The sequence below is a fragment of the Pelodiscus sinensis genome, chromosome 3, assembly GCF_049634645.1.
Source record: "Pelodiscus sinensis isolate JC-2024 chromosome 3, ASM4963464v1, whole genome shotgun sequence".
Classification (NCBI taxonomy): Eukaryota; Metazoa; Chordata; order Testudines; family Trionychidae; genus Pelodiscus; species Pelodiscus sinensis.
The window spans coordinates 117,057,072-117,077,663 of record NC_134713.1 but is presented as its reverse complement, the minus strand read 5'-3'; the positions used below and the strand labels follow the sequence as shown (position 1 = coordinate 117,077,663).

The window sequence follows — 20,592 nt, the reverse complement described above, 5'->3', positions numbered from 1 at the left end:
CTGCAGTCATTCAGTTTGCAGCTAGCCAGCCAGCCTAAAGTAACCTAGGGCGAGTTATGCCTTTCTGTCTTAGAAAGCAGCTGTTTTATTTCTCTCTTTCTCTCTGTTTGGGGTTCTAGTATGTTATTGCTGTGAATTCTAAGAAACAGAGTTGTGTTATATTGCAGCCTTCCAGTGAGAGTATTTTATGTTCTTATCTAATGTCTGTGTGCACCATGAAATATAACATATTATACAGCAAGAGAGAAGAAGACACATTCATTGTGAAATGTCATGACTACAGCAGGGTCCAACTCATATCAGAATATTAGATCTGAAATGTAAATTAGTTTGTGCACCATCATGTCATAGTCATCTGAGATTTAAAAAAATAAACAGTGTAGATTATAAATGAGTTGGCATGGGTTGTGGTTCTACCTACCCTCCCCAACTATAGTAGTCCTGCTAACACAGCACTTCACAAATTATTCAATTCAGGATGCAAGGCTGAATGGACCATAAATTTTAAGGGTCCTAGGAGGGATATGTTTGTTTTAGACTCTAATTGTGGCAGAATTTTTACAGATGATACAATAAGTTTAGAAATACAGACAGTAATGTGTACTTGGTTTCATGGATATCACTATCAGAAATGAGTTAGTTGGGCATTTAAATGGGAAAATACCAGCTATTTTAGACAGCATATAATCCCAACAAGGACTGACGTTTCCCTTCTAAAGAATGGCTGTGAGGTAGGGTTGTGGTAATAATCATCGACAGGGCATCTGCTTGGTTCATATGTTTTTCAGAAACAGAAGTATTGTTTAGGGTGCTCCAAACGATATAATGGAATGAAATTTAGAAAGGAAAATGTAAGTGGATTATCAGGAACCATTTACTGAAGGTAAAAATCTCCTAGAGGGGGTGAACTGAGGTTCACAATGCAGTGAGGATGTTTAGTGGCTGGTTGCCTGGTTGTCTTCATTAAAATGCACTCATTTTTGTGATGGAGAAAACATGAATTGTCAGTGCTGATTTGAAAAGTATTTGGCAGTTTAAAAACAATGAAACAAAACAGATACACGCATGCCCCTCCTTTCCTGCCATCATAAAGACTTTGATGGAATTAAGTGAACCATACTGAAAGTATACGGTGGAAGCATCTGGTCTGCAGTTTCAGATGAATGCTTTCCATTTCATTGTCTGCTTGCTGGTGTGTGATGAATTTCATGGACTGACTCAGGTTCCTCACAGTGCCTTGCAGGCAAAGGCTGCTAGCCTCAGCAAAGCACTCAGTGTCCTTCACAACAGATTGGCTTGCCCTGAGAAACACATGTGGCATTTGAGCAGAGATGATACAATGGAAAGCACATTCTCATGGTTTCGTGTGTCAGATGAAATTGCCCCTATTCCAATTCAAAAGAACATTCCAGCTAAATGGACTGCACAAAGTGACCCAGCCAAGAACAGGAGAGGTTCTTGGGCTGCATGTAACTCTGAGATAATTGGAAGAAAACTTGCTGGAAATCTTGGCACATAATTCAGAGGCATGAATAATAACCTATGTCTAGTAATCTATTTTATTTGTCTCTAGTATGCCCAATCATCACAATATCTGAATGTGAACAAAGTTAAAGAATGAAAACACTTTTTTTTCTAAAAGACTCTATATAGTTAGCAGAAATTATTAGAGATGGGCCTAATTCAAATGCCCAGATCTCAACATCCCTGATATTTGAATTTCATACTATCGAAATACGTCAACTCTGTTAAAATGTTCACATGAAATGTTTAGATTGCGTTGAATCAGTATTTTTTTTAATGAAAAACTGTTCTGTTGAGAAGCTTCTGACCAGTGCTAGACAGATGTGAGATGACAGAGATGGGTATCATCAGTATATATAATACACTGCAGGCAACTTTCCTCATTAAATCTCCTAATGGTCCCTTAATGGCTTCATGGGCACTCTGAGCAAGAGAGAGTTGAATACTAGGAGGTTGTGTGTAGACTGACAAGTTTTTCTGCAAAAGCAGCTGCATTTGCGGAAAAACTTGCCAGCTGTCTACACTGGCCACTTGAATTTCCTCAAGAACACTGATGATCTCATGTAAGAAATCAGTGCTTCTTGAGGAAATACTGTGCTGCTCCCGTTTGGGCAAAAGTCCTTTTGCACAAAAGGGCCAGTGTAGACAGCTCAGATTTGTTTTGTGCAAAAAAGCCCTGATCGTGAAAATGGTGATCGGGGCTTTTTTGCGCAAAAGCACGTCTAGATTGGCCATGGATGCTTTTGTGCAAAAGTGCTTTTGCGCGAAAGTATCCATGCCAATCTAGACGTGCTTTTGTGCAAATGCTTTTAATGGAAATGCTTTTCCATTAAAAGCATTTGCAGAAAATCATGCCAGTCTAGACGTAGCCGGAGAGTCCAAAATAACCACTCACTTCCTCTCTTGTGGCTTTCTCCTCCTCCCCACAAATAAGCTGAGGGACAGCGTAATTAGAGAGCACTCAGTCAGGAAGGTATGCTCTAGAGCAGAAGGAAGGAGATGGTGACTTGGCAGCAGGCTGGGCTGTTGGGAATGTATGAATTTTCCACCACCTGACTGGGGCCCTATAACCAATAGAATAGTATGTTAAGGCTGGCCTTAACCCTACAATGATGTTAATATAAATCCCAACCCCACACTACCTTCTACATCCTATGACTTAAACTACCAACCAAATAATGGAGGTGCTAATTGTTCTTCTTAGCCTGTTGTAACTATTTGAACTATCTACTCACTGTCTCTCTCTATTTTTTTCGCCTTTCCCTCTCCTTTTTCTCCCTCCTTTTTTCTCTCCCCGCCCCCCTCCTTCCCTTCCCTTATTTATTCTTGGATCTGAACTTCTAATACTCCTGTCATCTGAAGAAGTGGGTTATGCCCACGAAAGTGCATGATACCATCTACATGTTTTGTTAGTCTTTAAGGTGCTACTAGTCTATTTGTTGTTTTTTAAATTTTTCCTGTTATAGACTAATTCAGCTACCTCTCTGAAGCTACTGGCCTCATGCACCCAAATTCCAAAGGTAGTTAAAAAATCCTTTTTTCCCCACTGGCAGTGGGATGTATCTGCATTATCTGCATAGTTCCCCGCCCTCATTATAGAAAATAAAAAATAAATGCTTTTACTGGTATAAGCAAGGATTCACCTAAACTTTTGTCCAGACATTGAACCTAATCCATCATCAAGGATTTCTGAGATTACCTTTCCCCCCTCCCCATTTTTAGCTTTTGTGTACCAATGTCATGGTTTAGGCCAGCAGCCAAGCTGCTGTAAAGGAGGTTTAGGTTGGACATTAGGAAAATCTTCCTGTCAGGGTGATAAAACACTGGAATAAGTTGCCTAGGGAGGTTGTGGAATCTCTATCACTGGATATATTTAAGAGCAGGTTAGACAGACAGCTATCAGGGATGATCTAGACAGTGTTTGCTCCTGCTGTGAGGGCAGGAGACTGGACTTGATGACCTCTTGAGGTCATTTCCAGTTCTAGTATTCTATGAGTTTATGATTCCTTGATATTGCCAACCAAGGTTGCAGATTCAAAAGCTTGGCTGAGTGACCCCACTGTTGGGTGCTTATCCTAAGACAATAGACCTACTGAACCATTGAGATTCACCCATTGATATGCTATTCAAAATGTGTCTTCTAAAAGCATGTACTGAAAATTGTGGAATGTGTATTGCCTTTTATATTTTAATCCTGGAGATGTATTGTGACTGATCAATAAAATGAAATGCCTGTGCTTGGTGCACAGTGAGACTACAGAGGGTATTGTACTGATTCAGACAAAATCTAAAATACAGACTTTTCTTAAAAATGACCAGAAAAGTAAACCAAGATCAAACCATCTTAAATTGTGATTTTACTTTAAAAGGAGCATGTGAAAATGGCCACCCTACTCAATGTATCTTCCCCTACATCATACTGGCTTACATGAAGTTCCAGCTACATGTATTGTGGAATGCTCATATTGCAAGCTATCCTCTGTGGGTGGGCAGAAAAAGAAAGAGTATGAAAATATTCAGATGAGCTATGAGTGTAATATAAAAAGTTACAAGTTTTGCCTTGGAAACACAACCCATTTTTAATCTGCAGGTAATAAGAATGTTAGAAACAAGCTTTAAAAACAGAAACAGTTCAATATTTTTACTTCACCATCCATAAAATGACATGAGCAATTTCTTTCTAATGTTGTAAAAATATTCTCCACCATGCTGACAGAAGGGATTTTTCATTGTTGCAGAGATAAAGGAGGGCTAAATATAAGGGCTTAGAATGGGAACTTTTACTGCTATCTTAAAAAATGGAAGTGCTACCAAGTAATTCTAAAATAAACCTAAAAAGATGTTTTCATTCCCAAAATCACTTGAATTGTAATCTCTGACTTAACAACTGATACTTCAAATAGATCTTCAGTACATAAATATGTGAGCACACAAACCCCTTTCCATTAAATTCTGACTTCAGCATTTAAAACTTTATTGGCCTATGTTTTGCTTTGCTCTTAAGTATTTACAACTGTGTATAGAGAGTTTGTATAGCAAAGTAGCTTTCAGGACAGTGTTTGCACACACATTTGCATCGGCGTCTATGGATTACAGTAAGGGTTTAATAGGAGATCACAGAAGTGGTAAGAAAGTGTATCTTCTTCCCTGCTCTCATGACAAAAGTCAGTTTCCACTGAACTCTTGGGATGTGTCTAGACTGGCCAGTTTTTCCGGAAAATCAGCTGCTTTTCTGGAAAAACTTGTCAGCTGTCTATACTGGCCGCTTGAATTTCCACAAAAGCACTGACGATCTCATGTAAGATTGTCAGTGTTCTTGCGGAAATACTATGCTGCTCCCATTTGGGCAAAAGTCCTTTTGCGCAAAAGGGCCAGTGTAGACAGCTAAGCTTTGTTTTCCACAAAAAAAGCCCCGATCGTGAAAATGGCGCTCGGGGCTTTTTTGCGGAAAAGCGCATCTAAATTGGCCACGGACGCTTTTCCGCAAAAAGTGCCTTTGCGGAAAAGCGTCTGTGCCAATCTAGACGCTCTGTTCCAAAAATGCTTTTAACGGAAAATTTTTCCATTAAAAGCATTTCTGGAAAATCATGCCAGTCTAGACGTAGCCTTGTGGTTTCATGGACCTTTAGGAACTGGTAGCTTTTTAACACTTTCCATCTTCAATGGAACACTGAAAAGAATTCACTTCAGTGCTGATCTAATCCTGCTTTTAAAGAGAAGGCAACATGGGTGCGTGCTGTGCTTAGATGTAAGCATTGATATTTTGTTCCTCAAGCATGAGCATCTTCTAAGAAGTTGATTTATGGTTTATAGACTCTCATGACTCCACATACACAAGACATTAGTAAATACAAAGTTTTAAAAACAAAATTAACTTTTTTTATGAAAATGAACTCAGATTGCAAATATTTAAGGTGACGAAGGCTCCCTGTGATGAAGTGTCCATCCCATACAGGTCTTGAGCAGGTGAAAAGGGACAATTAATCTTATAAGCTATACCTGGAGGAAAGCCAGAGCCTAGTAAAGTGTATTTGAAGATGAAGCCCAGCTGGGCAGGTGCATGTTGGGCTTGAATAAAGCTAGGAAGTTAAGAGCTGCAGTGAGTTGCAGAGAGGAGATTCACAGCCATTTCCTAAAGTTGGGCTGGGCAAAATATGGCCTGTGGGCCACATCCGGCCCACCAAGCCACTGGATCAAGCCTGTGGACCCAGCGGGGAGTCCCAGGTAGGCTCCCTGCTTGTCTCGCCCCACCTGCACACTGCTCAGAAAAGCGGCTGCTTGTCTATTTCTCTTTCACAACTGTCAGCCTGGAAGGGAGGACGGAAGCTACATGTGCTGCCCTTACCCCAGCACAATCCCATTGGCTGGTTTCTGGAGAATGGGAGCAGCCTTTCTGAAGAACAGGCAGCACATGAAGCACCACATCCTCTTCCCCTCTGGCTCATTGTTATTCACACACTCATGTGGCCCTTGCAGCCTGTGCAGGGGCGGGGCAGGCAAGGAGGGTGCCTCAGAAATGTGCTGGCTGGGAGTCACCCAGGTAAGTCTCCTGGCCAGAGCCTGCCTCTAGCACCCCAGCCCCTCCCTTCCCCCAACCCACTGCAGCCTACTCCACATAACTCAAACCCTCTGTCCCCCTCCTGCACCCCAATCTCCTGCCCCAGATCACAACCCCTTCCTTTCCTAGGTCAAAACCCAACCCCCTGCACCCCAGTCCAGTACCCTAGTTCACAACCCCTTCCTTCACCCAAACTTCCTCCCAGACCTCACACTCCTTCCTGCACCTAAATTCCTTACCCCAAGCTCCCTTTTGCACCCAACACCCATCCCAGACCCTGCACCTCCTCCATTAATATCATGGAAGAGTGTGGCCCTCGACCACTTTCCAAAATCTTGGAGTGCCCCCTCCACCATCAAAAATTATTGCCCACCCCTGCTCTAGAAGAAAGGGAGTTGGATAGAGACAAGGATGAGTTCTAGGGGGAGAGAAAGCCCTGGGATCCTGCATTGGACTTCAGAGTCTGGTAAGAAGCTGAGTGTGAGGTGAAGTAGCTTCTGACAGTGGAAGAAACTTGGGCTGGTAAACAGTATTCCCTCTTATTCAGAGTCTGGTAAGAAGCTGAGTGTGAGGTGAAGTAGCTTCTGACAGTGGAAGAAACTTGGGCTGGTAAACAGTATTCCCTCTTATTTTTCCTACCCATAAATGGAATGGCTTTTCTTATGTACTCCAGTGTGGAGATGACGTACCGGGGGTTCTGTGTGTGGGAGAGGGCACAGGACTGAAGCAGAGGGTTGGCATGCAGGAGCATGAGGGCTTTAGCGGGGGTGTGGGCTCTATGGTGTGGCTCAGAATGAGGAATGCAGGGTTGGGAAAGAGAACTGGGGTGCAAATGCTATAGCTGGGAGTGTAGGCTTTGAGGTAGGGCAACACTTGATGGCTATGTCTACACTGGCACCATCTTGCGCCAGAGATATGCAAATGAGGCTAACCGTGGAATATTGCCATGCTTCACTTGCATATCTAATGAGCCGCCATTTTTGCAGAAGAGGCTCTTGCACCAGAAGGAGCGTCTACGCTGCTCCTTCTTGCTCAAGAAAAACCCTCTTGCGCAATGCCGCTATGCTGATGATTTTCAGGAATAACCTTCTCAGAAAAGATACATAGTGCAAGAGGGTTTTTCTTGGCCAAGAAGGGGCAGCGTAGATGCTCCTTCTGGCGCAAGAGCCTCTTCTGCAAAATGGCATCTCATCGGATATGCAAATGAGGCTTGGCGATATTCCATGCGTAGCCTCATTTGCATATCTCTGGCGCAAGATTGTGCCAGTGTAGACATAGCCGATGGTTTTGGGGTGCAGGAGGGGCGCTCCAGGTTTGGGGAAAGACTCTGGGCTGGGGGGGTTGGGCTTTGTAGTGTGACTAAGGATGAGGGTTTTGGAGTGCAGAAGCATGATCAGGGCTTGGAGGGCTCAAGATGGGGCATGCGGTTGGGGCTTGGGCTTACCTGGGTGGATCCATGTTGGGGCTTCAGCTTCAGGAAGTTTGCATTAGACTCAAGGGCTATGAATTTTACACAGACAAACTTTGCACAGATAAATGGCTGAAGAGAAAACCCCAAGCATCTGAGGGGCTGAAAATAGAGTTCAAGGGAAAGTTCTTACCACAGGTACATGATTCAACCACAGAGGTGTCCTGACAATGAACTGGCATACTTAGTAGGCACATGAGATTACATCTAAGGCTAGCCTGTTTGCTTGTCTAAGTATCTTTTCTGGGAAGGTTCTTATTTTTATGGGTTTGATTATTTGTTTTATTATAGTAGGTTTATATTAGAGTATATTTTGGCTGTAACACAAGGGAGCTACAGGCCACATCCTGTGTACTGAGCTAAGGCAAAGTCAGTCTACATATGTTTGGGACCTTTCACCTAGATAGATAGTAATGAACTAAAGCATAAGGTCCATATATGTGTCAGGTCTATTGACAGGTTGTATACTGCCCCTCCCTGAATCAGGACGAGGGCAGCGGACTGTTTTATACTGCCCCATCCTGAACCAAGGGCTGTAATAGGTTTTTATGTGGCATTTTTTATGCTTACAGTTGAAGTTGTGTTAACACCTAATAATGTAACATTGATATAGATAATTTTTATGCTCAGCTGGAAGTATAGAAATCAGATACTGGGAACAATTCTTCTTTTTCTTTAAGGCTTTGGTGGTCAACATCTGAAGAGAACAATGTCCATGTCAGACTCCCAACTGACTCTCAATCATTCTTGTTCCTATTCAGATCAGCCACCAACTATGTTCTGCAACATGTCTGTTTGCTACCAGAGAATCCTGGCCTGACCAGAAGGATTTCTGCAGGAGTGGATACATCTGCCAGTGTCTACATTGCCTCTTACTGCACAAGCCAAGGTAGGATTTGGTCCTTAATGGGGAAAAAGAGTGTAAGAACAATCAGACTTCTGGTCCCATGGCATGTAGTTGTATTTCCATTTGCATTTTTATGTAACACTCTCTTTAAAAGGTTCAGTAAGTGTAGGGGGGAAAAAAAGAACATGGACTCTGGAGAACTGGTGGTACAATAAGCATGTATTTACAGGCCACTACATAGGCTGGCACAGTTGACAGTCCCTGCTGGAGTAGAGATTGGCCATAGGAGAGCATATGATGCTTTAACAGATCTTTGTGGTGAAGTTTCTACAACATCAAGAATCATAGAATCATAAGGCTGGAAGAGACCATGGGAGGTCATTGAGTTCAACCCCCCGTGCCCAAACCAGAACCAATCCTAACTAAATTATTCTAGCCATGGCTTTGTCAAGCTGGGACTTAAACTCCAGGGATGAAGATTCCACCACCTCTCTAGGCACCCCATTCCAGTACTTCACCACCCTCCTAGTGAAATAGTTTTTCCTAATATCCAACCTAGACCTTCCCCACTGTAACTTAAGACCATTGTTCCTCATTCTGCCATCCGTCACTAATGAGAACAGTCTCTCTCCATCCTCTTTGGAACCCCCCCATTCAGGAAGTTGAAGGCTGTTATCAAATCCCTCCTCACTCTTCTCTTCTGCAGATTAAATAAGCCCAAATCCCTCAGTCTCTCCTCATAGGTCATGTGCTCCAGCCCCCTAATCGTTTTGGTTGCCTTCCGCTGGACCCTCTCCTCGCTCATGCCTGGCTTGAGTGAATGCTGTGAGTTATGTTTTTCCCCAATGCTAATTGTATTTCACAAAGCTTAATATAAATGTAAAAGGGGACAAGAATCACTGCAGGTAAGTGTTTATTTCCGTTAGAGTATATGGCTTTGCACTTTGCTGTGTCTGATATACACAGACAAAAAGAGTGGCACTCATAAGCCACAGTGCTTAGGAAAACAAAATAGAGGAAATAAACTGCTAATTAGAAAAAGGGCCTTAATGGCAGTACTTTGATGGTAAACACTGGAATCATCTATGGTTTTCCCAGAATACTGGGAAAATATAAACTGCCCTTTCTATTCCAACTGTAACAAATAAATGTGACTGGGAAGAAACACTACAGATCATTGTGATAGCAGCGTCCTTGTGCTAAATGATTTTCATTTGTTCACCTGCTTCTACAATGTGCTTTTGGTAACATTAAGCTCTTCCGAGCAGTCATTTTACATCTCGAATCTCTTCATTGTCCAATCTCAATTGGATGAATCCACTTCCATGCAGTCACAAATATTTTTAAATTTTCTTCATGCTGCATATTTCTTTCACGTGTATTTAATTTTAATTTGGTAAATATGTGCTACCTGCCAAGAACGCCATACTTACTAGGGAAAATGACAAATTTGGACAGCTTCAGTCAGTGGCATCTTATCCTGTGAAGGTTAGATGTATTCTTGTGTGAAATTCTCTGACTGAAGTAACTGGTAGGTAAAGTTGGAAACACAATTTAATTCCTCTCTAGATCTTTTCAAGAATTCCTCTAAGCTTTAGTTCTGGGGTTGGCCTGATCTTTATGTATAATCTACCTTATAGCAAACTCTTCTTCTTTGCAATCCTATTTCATTTTTTTCCTCGTGCATTTCACTTCTGGTTTTGGCATACTGACCCTTCATGCTTGATGATTATACTTGTTACAATAATCAGAATTGTAAGATGGGAGAGGCTCAGGACAGGGGGTCCCCAAGATGCGGGCCGTGCTGATGCTACCTTCAGGGACCATGGAGGTAGCGTGGGCTTCCTGTAGGGTTAGGGGGAAGTTCTGCAGCCGTTCACCAGGTCCCGGAAGGGTGCAGGCTGCTCTCCCCCCTGCCCCAACAGCGGGCGCAGTACCTAAAATTCCAGTCCATCACAGGCTGGGGACTTCGTTCCCGTGCTGCCTTCCTGTGCATGGGGGAGAGGGTGGGGATCTGGGACTGTGCTGACTCCAGCTGCTCGGGCGGTGCACACTGCTGTGGGGAGCAGAGTAGCAAGGCGCGCACTGTCCCGGCGGTTGAGGCTGGTGCTGTCCAGGACTCCCCCTCCCCCAGCACAGGAAGGCATCAGGCATATGACGTACCAGCATTTCAGGTATCGCGCCGCTGTTTGGGAGACAGAAGCAACCCACGCACTTCCTAGGCCTTGGCGTGCAGCTGCAGGATCCCCAGGTATCGGTCCCTGTCCCCTACCCCCAACTCAGACCCCCAAGTACCCTACCCCAGCACACACCAGCACCCTGTCTTCTGCCCCAGCATGCATTGGCACCATGTCCCAGCAGCCACAAGCACCCTGCCCCAGAACTCTGTTCCAGCACCCACAAGTACAGTTGGGGCCACATTAATGAGGTTTGAGGAGTTTGGAGGGGTTGTGTTTTTGTATCTTACTTGCATGGCCCTGACTGACTTTTCTGTGGGCCAGTGACCCCTGACTCAAAACAGGTTACCTGCCCTTCTCATAAATAAAGACAATGCTGAAACCTTTTGTGTTTGACATAATATTTTATTTAAAAATGCAGCCTGGCCAACAAGCCCCCAATTGGGGCAAAGTCCTCATCTGGCCACAGCATCAAAACACTCCTGTACCCCTCCACCCTGACTCCAAGTCTGAGCCTATCATACATTGGAACCCCCTGTCCTGAGCCTCTCACATCCCCAAACTCCTGCACCCCCACATCCCCAGTCTTCTGCCACAACACTCCTGCACCATCCACACACTGCAAATCTCTGTCCTGAGCCCATCAAACTCCCAATCAATCTGTCCTGAGCCCCGCACACCCCTAACCCAAACTCCTGCACCCTCACATCCACAAGCCTGTAGCTTGCTCAGCACCCCAACCCTCCACCTGAGCCCAGCACTTCCCAGGCTGGAGCCCCCTCCCTGAGCCAGCATCCCCTTCTCCACATCCTCCTCCATCCAAATCCCTCCCAGAGCTTGCACCTCTCACTCTTTCCCACACCTAAATCTCTCATTCACACCCCAGAACCCGCACCTCCTGTCTCAACTCAGTGAGGGTATGGCTAGACTGCAGGAGTTTTTCTGGCAAACATGCCCTTCTGGCAGCCCCTGTATTCCTCGTTCCAGAAGGAATGAGGGGGCTTCCAAAAGAAGGGGGTTTTCTGACAATTAGCCCAGTCTACATGGCCAAATGTCAGGAACATTTCTTCTTTCTTTTTTTCACTGCCAAAAAAAAGTGGCAGTGTAGCCGTACCCTGAGTGTATGTAAGGGCTGGGGATAGCAAGTGATGGAGAGAAGGCGAACAGAGAGGGCAGAGCCTCAAGGAAGGGGTGGGGTTTTGGGGAAGGGATGGGGTAGATCTTGGCTTGTCCTGACATTTAAAAAGTGATCTTAGGTGTAAAAAGGTTGGAGAGCACTGCTGTAGTGTAACTCACTGGAAACTTTCTTATTTTAGTTGGAACGCAGTATAGTTAAAATAAAAACTTGAAGGAGGTACATACACTTATTCAGACCTGCAATATCAAGTAGATGGTCACTGCAATTTTACTCCAAATATTATTCTTCTCCACCTAGAGATCATACTGTGAGGGCAAACAGAATGCTGGAGTAACTTAATGTAGCCTGGATCACTATTCCTTCATCTAAACTGATTTTTGTCATGCTGGTTCAGCTTTCTACATTCATTGCTATATTTTTAGAATAAAACAGAAGATTAACATTTAGTCAGGTGGGATGAAGCATGTGATCAAGGGTTATTTGCAATGGATGACCTAATTGAGATTCCTTTATTAGTTATTTCCAGATGTTTTTAAGGTGTAGAACTCTTGTTTAAAATAGTGTGCTTTCTGGATGTATATCGACTGGATTCCATTGAAACAAACGTTCAGTCTTAGCTATTTCTTGAGAACAATTTTTGTGTTTGGGGAGAGTCATTAAGGCTCTAACTTTTTTAATAGAATTTTTGCTGGGATTTGGGGGTAGGTTTTTAAATGTTTCATGAAGTCACACACTAGAAAAAACAAACCATTTGTTTAATTAGTTTGTCCATTTTGGACACTTAATTATGAAAGCAGTTCTTTATATTAACTGAAATTCCCTTATAGTTGAACTGGAAGCTGGTATGTTGCTGGTTTCCAAGTCATTTGGTGTCACTTTGGATGTGACAGAAGGGTATTGTCCATAGATAGAGGCATTTCCCCAAATCATTAACACTAGTTGGACAAAACATTACGTTAGGAGCTCCATTCCCAATAATGAATGATAAAGATTAAACACACAGAAGTACAAGATTAGACCTTATATTCGCTGCCGGATTACACTAGTCTAAAAAAACATTTTAAACATACACAGTTTATTCACGTGTGCCAAAGCAGCACAATAGCTGTGTGGCTAATCCCTAAGGAGTGCTTATATCCCCATACAGAGATGCTTGAACTATTTTTAGGGACAAGAGTGCTGAGCTGTGTGTTCCTCCCCCCTACCCAGGCTGTTTGCCTCATAACCCCAGGCTGGGGCCTCACGTAGAATTGCCAGCTCTCCCAGATTGGGCAGTCTGGCCACTGTTGCTGCAAAGTGCATCGGTTATGGGAGAGTTGGCAACACTAGCCACAGTTGGAAGAGGCTGCAGAGTCCCAGGCCAAGGTCAGGAGTCGAGCCTTAGGCCAGCAATGGGACCCAGAGTGGCAGCAGAGCTTCCAGGGCTGTGGCCTGGACCCCAGAGATGGTGTGCAGCAGAGTGTGTGGTAGCAACAGGTGGTGGGATCTTGAGGGGTGGCAGGGCCAGTGGGATCCCAGAGGAGCCCCCAGAGGCCAGATCTGGGGACTGGTGGAGCTGGAGGTAGAGCCAGCTCCTGGACTGAGGGAAGCCAGGTGTAAAACCTGGCAGTGCTACAGCACCCTCCCCCATCCCTACTTGCTGTGCCCCATATACAGTCAAGTGCTCTCATGTGCATGGAATAAATAAAATGTATCATAGTCAGCCTTATTTGCACTGTCCACTAATCCAGCTCTGCCAAGTCTACTGACTTTCAAAACCTCTGAGCAGCTTTCTAACAGCTCTCAATTAAATAACAAAAGAAACCAAAAGTGATCTCTCAAAACCAGAAGCATCAGAGCATGCTTTGGGCCTCTGTGCTTGACCTCGGTATCCTAAACTGGGAATTACTACAAACTGAAATTTGTTACACAGCTGTTCATGCTGTGAATTGCAGTCTTCAGAAATGTCAGAGAAAAGGCTCTATATTCCATCTATCCCTTGAATCATCCAGTACAATAGATTTCAGACAACACAGCACCGAAGTATTTCCTTTAAAACTATTTAGTGTCAACAGGATTCAGTCGAATCGATCTCTTCATTGTCACTTGCATGCTATTATCCTTTCTTCAGAAGGTCCTTTGACAAATCCTATTAAATTTTCCCTGAAATGTAAACAGCGATATTTGGGTCTGAAACTCTTCTGCAGTGTGACTCGCTCTTTGATCTAGGAGTGAGAGCTGTTATACATGAGTGTCCCATGTTTGTACTTAATATTCTTTTTAAGCACCAAACTGTTCACTGCAGGATGCAGACCTTTTTCTTGGGGTTCTTGAAGTTAACGCTTCCAATTATGTTGCTGTTGATCTATAACGAGGTAAAAGAAATCAGGAGCAACCTGCAGATATATTGGAACAAATCTTTGAATTGTAATCATGGTGAGTGCAAAACTGGTATTGACTTTAATATGAATCCAATTATATTTTGAAACCAGGTTATATTTAATCTTTATATATATTCAAATTTCAAAGTATCTCAAATCTCTTCCTTCCTCTTTCCATTTTCTGTTCTTCTGGACCTGCAAAACCATCCCCCTCATTGCTCCTGACACCATTTTAATGCACAGTCAATATCCAAAGATTGGACAAACTGGAGAAATGGTCTGAAATAAATAGGATGAAACTCAGTAAGGACCAGGGGCGGCCCGTGAGTCTAGGTGAGCTAGGCAGCTGCCTGGGGCTCCGCTGGCCCGGGCGCCCCGTGATGACGTCACGGCCACTGACGGCCGTGCAGACAGGGGCGCCGATTGCGCTGCCCTGCCTAGGGCACCAGCTGCTGCAGCCGACCCTGGGCTGCTCCTGATAAGGACAAATGCAAAATACTCCACTTACGAAGGGACAATCAGTTGTACACATATAAAATAGGGAATGGACTGCCCAGAAAGGAGTACTGCAGAAAGAGATCTGAGGGTCGTCATGGTTCACAAACTAAATACGAGTCAGCAGTGTAACACTACTGCAAAAAAACCCAAATATCATTCTGGGATGTATTAGCAGGAATTTTGTAAGCAAGACATGAGAAGTAATTCTTCTGCTCTACTCTGCATTGAGTAGTCCTCAACGGGAGTATTGTGTCATGTTCTGGTTGCCACATTTCAGGAAAGATGTGGGCAAATTGGAGAAAGTCGAGAAAAGAACAACAAAATAATTAAAGGTCTAAAAAAATGGCCTATCTGGGAAGACTGAAAAAAATTGGCTTTGTTTAGTCTGGAGTAAAGAAGTCTGAAAGGGGACATAACAGTTTTCAAGTATATAAAAGTTGTCACAAGAAGGAGGGAGAAGAGTTGTTCTTGTTAAACCTCTGAGGATAGGACAAAAAGCAATGGGCTTAAATTGCAGTAAGGGTGGTTTGTGTTGGATGTTAGAAAAAGTTTCCCGCCATTGTACTTAAACACTAGAATAAATTACCTTGGGAGGTTGTGGAATCTCTGTAACTGGAGGTTTTTGAAGAGAAGACTAGACAAATACCTGTCTGGCATGGTCAGGATAATACTTATCTCTACCATGAGTCCAGGTGACTGAACTAGATGACCTTTCAAGGTCCCTTTTCAGTTCTATTGTTCTGTGAAATCCTATGATACTAACAACCTGAAGAAAATAAAGCCATTGCATCCCTGGAGCTTTGTTGTCTGCCATATGGTGCTTTCTAGAGTTTCTACTGTATATACCAGGAACCAAGTTTCTGTTTTATAACCCACACCTTTTGCTGCTCCATTGACGGCACCTAATCATCCCCTTGTGCAAGGGGTATCTCCACCAATCCTAGAGTCATCAAGCCACTGCTGCATCAGTTCCTTGTGCAACCTGTCTCCAGGGAGAGGTGTGTTGAAGATGCATGCAAATCACTCTGCAATCCAGCTGTTGCGGGACACCACAGGCATGTCTGCACTAGGGACACAATAGTGGCACAGCTGTAACTATGTGGTGTGATCTTCCACTTTCACCTGAGAAGAAAGAAAACATTGAGCCCCTTTCTATATCAAGATTGAGTGTCTGAAAAAAAAATGGTATCTTTATGTGAAATCTGCCCTGCCCAGCCTGGATTCATAGGAGGTACTGGAAATCATTAAGTGCTTCTTCATTTTCTTGAAACCTCCTCACTTGATATGTTGCCCTCTCTGGTGTATTAGGTGTCCAAAATTTGGAGATTTTATGGAAATGTTTCATTATTACAAATAATAAGTTAAATCCAAAAATCAAACTGGGCTCTGAAGGCAGCAACATTGGAGCTTCCTGCAACCGGAGAAGGTTTGTTGAGATGGGTCTGATCACCTTTTGAGTGTAGCTGCCATACAGGGAGAGAGGAAGTGCTGTCCCTTCCCAGCCCTACCATGAGAGTGTTGTACAATGACAAAGTCACGTTAACACCTGTGATTCTCGGGGCCCATTTATTCAATCAAAATTAACACAATAGATCCCAGCAACTTCCTTCTGTAATTTAGCGGGTTGCAAGCACCTCTGCTGCAAGAGGGTTGCAAACTAGCATATCGCAGATGAGCTTTCTCCAGGAGATGGAGTGTGTTGCCTCTGCAGCACTCACATCTTCTACTAGTCTGAGCAGCCATCCGCTTCAAGGTTACTTCCACACCCAGGTGTGGTACAAAATGAATAACAAGAAGCTGTCTAAAATAAAGTGCCTGCTCTCCATGATCAGTCCCTAATCATTATTTATTCCTTTCAGAACTACGGCAAAGTGTCCACCCGAGATCTGCATCAATGGTGAACAAATCCTTCAATGCTATTTACAGTTTGAGAACACGATCCTCTTCATTTGTTAGGCTCCCATCCAGCTTGTCTAGCTTCTTCATGCTCTCTGAGTTTATCAGTTGCTTGAGAGAGAGAGTGAATCAAACAGAGGATGCCCACGCTGGAAATACAGTGTAGTCTAGTTGCTGTACAATGGCTCTAGCCGCATGTGATAAATGCTTCTCCTATGTCAGAAAGCAGATGCCTGATTTTACACTTGTAAAATGCCTGAAAGAGAGAGTATTTATTTAACCATTTGACAGGTGCTACGCAGTCCTGTTTAAGGTTAGAAAATACAGGGCCATTGCACAAATCCTTTTTCACTTCTGCTTTGTGGCATACTAAACGGGCTGATCCATGCAATACACTGACAAACCCATTCCGGCCTGGCTTGTTACCAGCAGGGCCATTCCCAAAAGGCCATTCCTCCCCCACCCTGACTCTTCCTGCCCCTGTTTTGCCCCCTACCCCAAGTGATGTAATCTGAGAGGTTACTAGGGGGCCTGGCACCAGCATCAGGGATTAGATTCCCTCCCGGACTCACCAGGATGGCAGGAAGCAGAGCAACCTGGATCCAGGCTGCTGTGCTCCACCAGAACCCACCCATGTTACTCAGGGGAGCAGAACAACCAGGCTAGGAGATATCAGAGCGCAGTAGGCTGGGTCTGAGTTGCTCTGCTTTTCTGTGGCTCTTGCCACCGCTGGTGGCTGTGGGGGGGAGGCCTGGAGCCTGCTCCCAGCACCAGCCTCCCCTCCAGTAGTCACTCACAGCCCCCTAGGCCACACAGGGCCCCCTAAAGCATGGGGCTTGGGGCGGACTGCTTCCCTGAACCATGCAAGATGGAATGGCTCTGGTTACCTTCACTTTGAATACCTTGCTGCAAATGATAGAGGGATGTGGATTTTTTACTACGCTTTTGGGACCTAGGAGGAAAACCAAAGACAAAATTGCTAGTCTTTGAGGATCAACAGATTGCTCCAGTGTGGAATCAGCCTCATGCAACCCATACAGATCTCAAGCAAGGATTTGGAAGGCCAGTGCAGATCATCAATACTAAACATATGGAAAGAAATGCAGAAACATGTGTTTTCTTATGGGGGAGAGAAACACTATCTACTGTCATGTTGGCATGTAGGAAAACGGAGTATTGTATTCATGGTTTAGACATAGAGAATTTAGACAGAAACATAAATACTGTTGTTGGAATGTTGCAACATAGCTGCTGCTTAGAATTCAGAATGTTAACACTCAGGAACCCAAAAAGATATGGAGAGAAATCAGGCTGCTTTCTCAGGCAGAAAGACCGTACTAATCTCACTTTGCTTTAAATTAGCTTTTTTTCACAGTGACTTAACTCACATGCTTTGTAACACAGCCCTCCAACTTGCAAGTGGGACCTAGAAAAACACCCACACCCACAGATGCCCTTCCAGCATAGTCGTCCTATGCCATCTCAAGCACAGGAAGTGGAACATTGACCTTGAACAAAGAAATCTGTAGTCCAAGTGGAAATATTAAACAGCAGACAGGGTCCAGGAAGAAATGGAATATCAGGGGGATGGAGAGAAAAGATACCAACTTTAGTCGAAGGGTCCTCAAGAAGGAGAGGAAGTACAAACAACTTTATATATTGCCATAGAGCTCTCTAAGCCTGATACTGAAATAGAAACTGACTCAGCAAAGTGGTTAACCCTGTGATTAAAGTTAATGACAAGCCTAAGCGCTTTCCTGAATTGGGCCAAAAAGAATTCACTGAAATACTTCTTCCAAGCCCTTTGGGGATAAAATTATCATTGCGGGTGGGGAGGAGGGGATTTTAAAATTTCAAGACAAAGAAAAGATCACCAAATTAACTCAGGAGATGAATTCAGTTTACCAGGGAAGGAAAAAAGCTATTTCACGATGTGTGTTCTGCCACTCAATGAACGCTGTGTATTTCTGCAAAGAAAGGAGGGGGAGAGAGAGAAGGTACATCTGTTGCTCATGGGTATACTGCAAGACTGTAGCCAGCTACAGGAATCAAATTAATTTTTTCAGTAATCAAGAGGAAGCAATGCCATTGTTGGGTCTTTCAGAAAATCAAGATGGATCTAAATAATGAATACGTAAGCCCAGTAGAATTCTTTAGCAAAGAGAGAATCCAAATGAGAGAGAGAGAGAGAGAGAGTAGAACTCTTACAGGCTCAGCTGTATGCCTTTACTATTTTCTTATTTAAGAAATCTAGTAAAATAAAATGTAGATGACGATGAGAGCTCCTATATTAAAATGTGTGTTCCATTTCTAATACAGCAGTCTTTGTTGGGATTAGAGTATGTTTATAAAAGGAGCATGAGAATACATTTCCCCTGTCTTTAATCAATGTTATAATCATACAAATTTAGATACTTCAATAACTGAATATGTAATTAAAATGCCTCAGATTGTTATAAAGAAGAGATAACTGGAGATTACACAAAGTTCAGTTGATGAAGAGTGGAGGGTTCTCTTATGCTCTTTGGGGCAGGGGCAACCTTTGGATTACTATTTGTACAGTGCCTAGAACAATAGGGCCCTAGTCCATGACAGGGGCTCCTAAGTGCTACTGAGCTATTAACCATGTTTCCTTTTTTTGTTTCTCAGAGGTTCAGGTAGCAGGTTTTTGTGGATTTGTGGAATTGGGCTGCTCCCTGGGCATGCTAAGAAAGTTCTTTGTTTAATTGGTACCCTCAAATTTCCTTCCTCCCACGCACCATTTTTGCTACATTAGAATTCTATAACATATTGTAATTAGTTCCTTTATTCCCTGTTTCAGTGGCTTGTCTATCTGGGGCCAGCACAAAGAGAGTCAGGTTCTGAAAGGAGAGGGATATGGGGAATCAAAAGAATCAACTTAGATTGGCCGGGTGCCTTTACACACCCTATTGATCGTTGAGAAGGAAAAGGATTCCTCAGTTATTGTAAGAGCTTGTCTACACTTGAAATGCTACAGCTGCGGCACTAACTATGGCAATGATAGGGGCTGACCTATTAGTGCAGTAAAGCCACCTTGACAAGTGGGAGTAAGGTGTTTAAAATAATATGGAGTGGCATTTGGGATATGCATATTCTCTTTATAAAAAGAAAAAATACCAGATCACTACCTGTATCATGCCTTTTTATTTTGAACAACACAGACCTTATCTGATGGACTTGAAATCCCACTTTCTTGGGTAGCATAAACCTACCTGCTGCCAGAGGAATATCAGAATTAACTGGTTGTTAGATCTTGCCTAATATGTCAGCTGTGCTCTGCATATGACAGAAGACTAGAGGACTAGAATTAATAGGAACATCTCATTAATTTTGGGGATGGGGAAGGGAAGGGCATGATGCATGATTTTTGGAGGCTTGGTATTGGCAAAACTGACTGACAACTGCTATTGACCTATGGAGTCTCTCTCATAAGTCCTTGGATAAAAGTTTTGTAGCTACGAGAGCCCTTTTTTACCTGGAGCCCAGATCTCTGAACTCCTAGACCTTGCTTCATGACATGGAAACTAAACTCTTACTTCTGGAGAAATGGTCTTTCCAGGTCTGGGTCATTGCACTGGGGACAGGACTGTGGTATGGGAAGCCTGCATGGGCATGCTGACAGTGGATCTAAGCACACCCTTCTCTGACACAGAGTTTTTATATAGCCGAAGGCGGGGGCCTGCCTGCATAGCTCTGGGGGTTGGCACAAGCATGCTACCCCGGTGATAGTGGACTGGCTCTGGTTGCAGTCTGCTCCAAAGTGCAGTTTAAACTGTTGGTTTTAATTTATGAAGTTCTCTGTCCTTTATAGCTGACTTCCTAAGCAAACTAGGTTTGTCTAGCAGTCAGAGAACACGACTGAGAGTAGAGAGCTCTGGATTTTGTTCCCGGCTCTGTTCCTCTCTGGGTGACCCATAAACAAGTCACTTTGTGCCTGTTACCTCAATTTTAAAATAGAATTTGTAAAGAGATTTGAGATTGTCAGGAGGCAGGTACTAGGTGATGGCTAAGAGTTAGCACATGAAGGCCTGCCTCTCTCCACGCACACTGTCACACAGACTTGAAAAATATTATAAAATATGCCTAAAACATAAGCTATAATAAT

At 43.6% G+C, this 20,592-nt stretch overlaps 1 long non-coding RNA gene across 1 annotated transcript in view; it reads left to right on the top strand.

The window, feature by feature from the left end:
• Positions 1 to 8,350: 8,350 nt before the first annotated feature.
• LOC112544035 (uncharacterized) overlaps positions 8,351 to 20,592 on the top strand; it is a 395,246-nt gene continuing 383,004 nt past the window's right edge. Inside the window, exon 1 of the long non-coding RNA XR_012902339.1 lies at positions 8,351 to 8,439. This is a non-coding gene — a long non-coding RNA (uncharacterized LOC112544035). The remainder of the gene's footprint in view (positions 8,440 to 20,592) is intronic.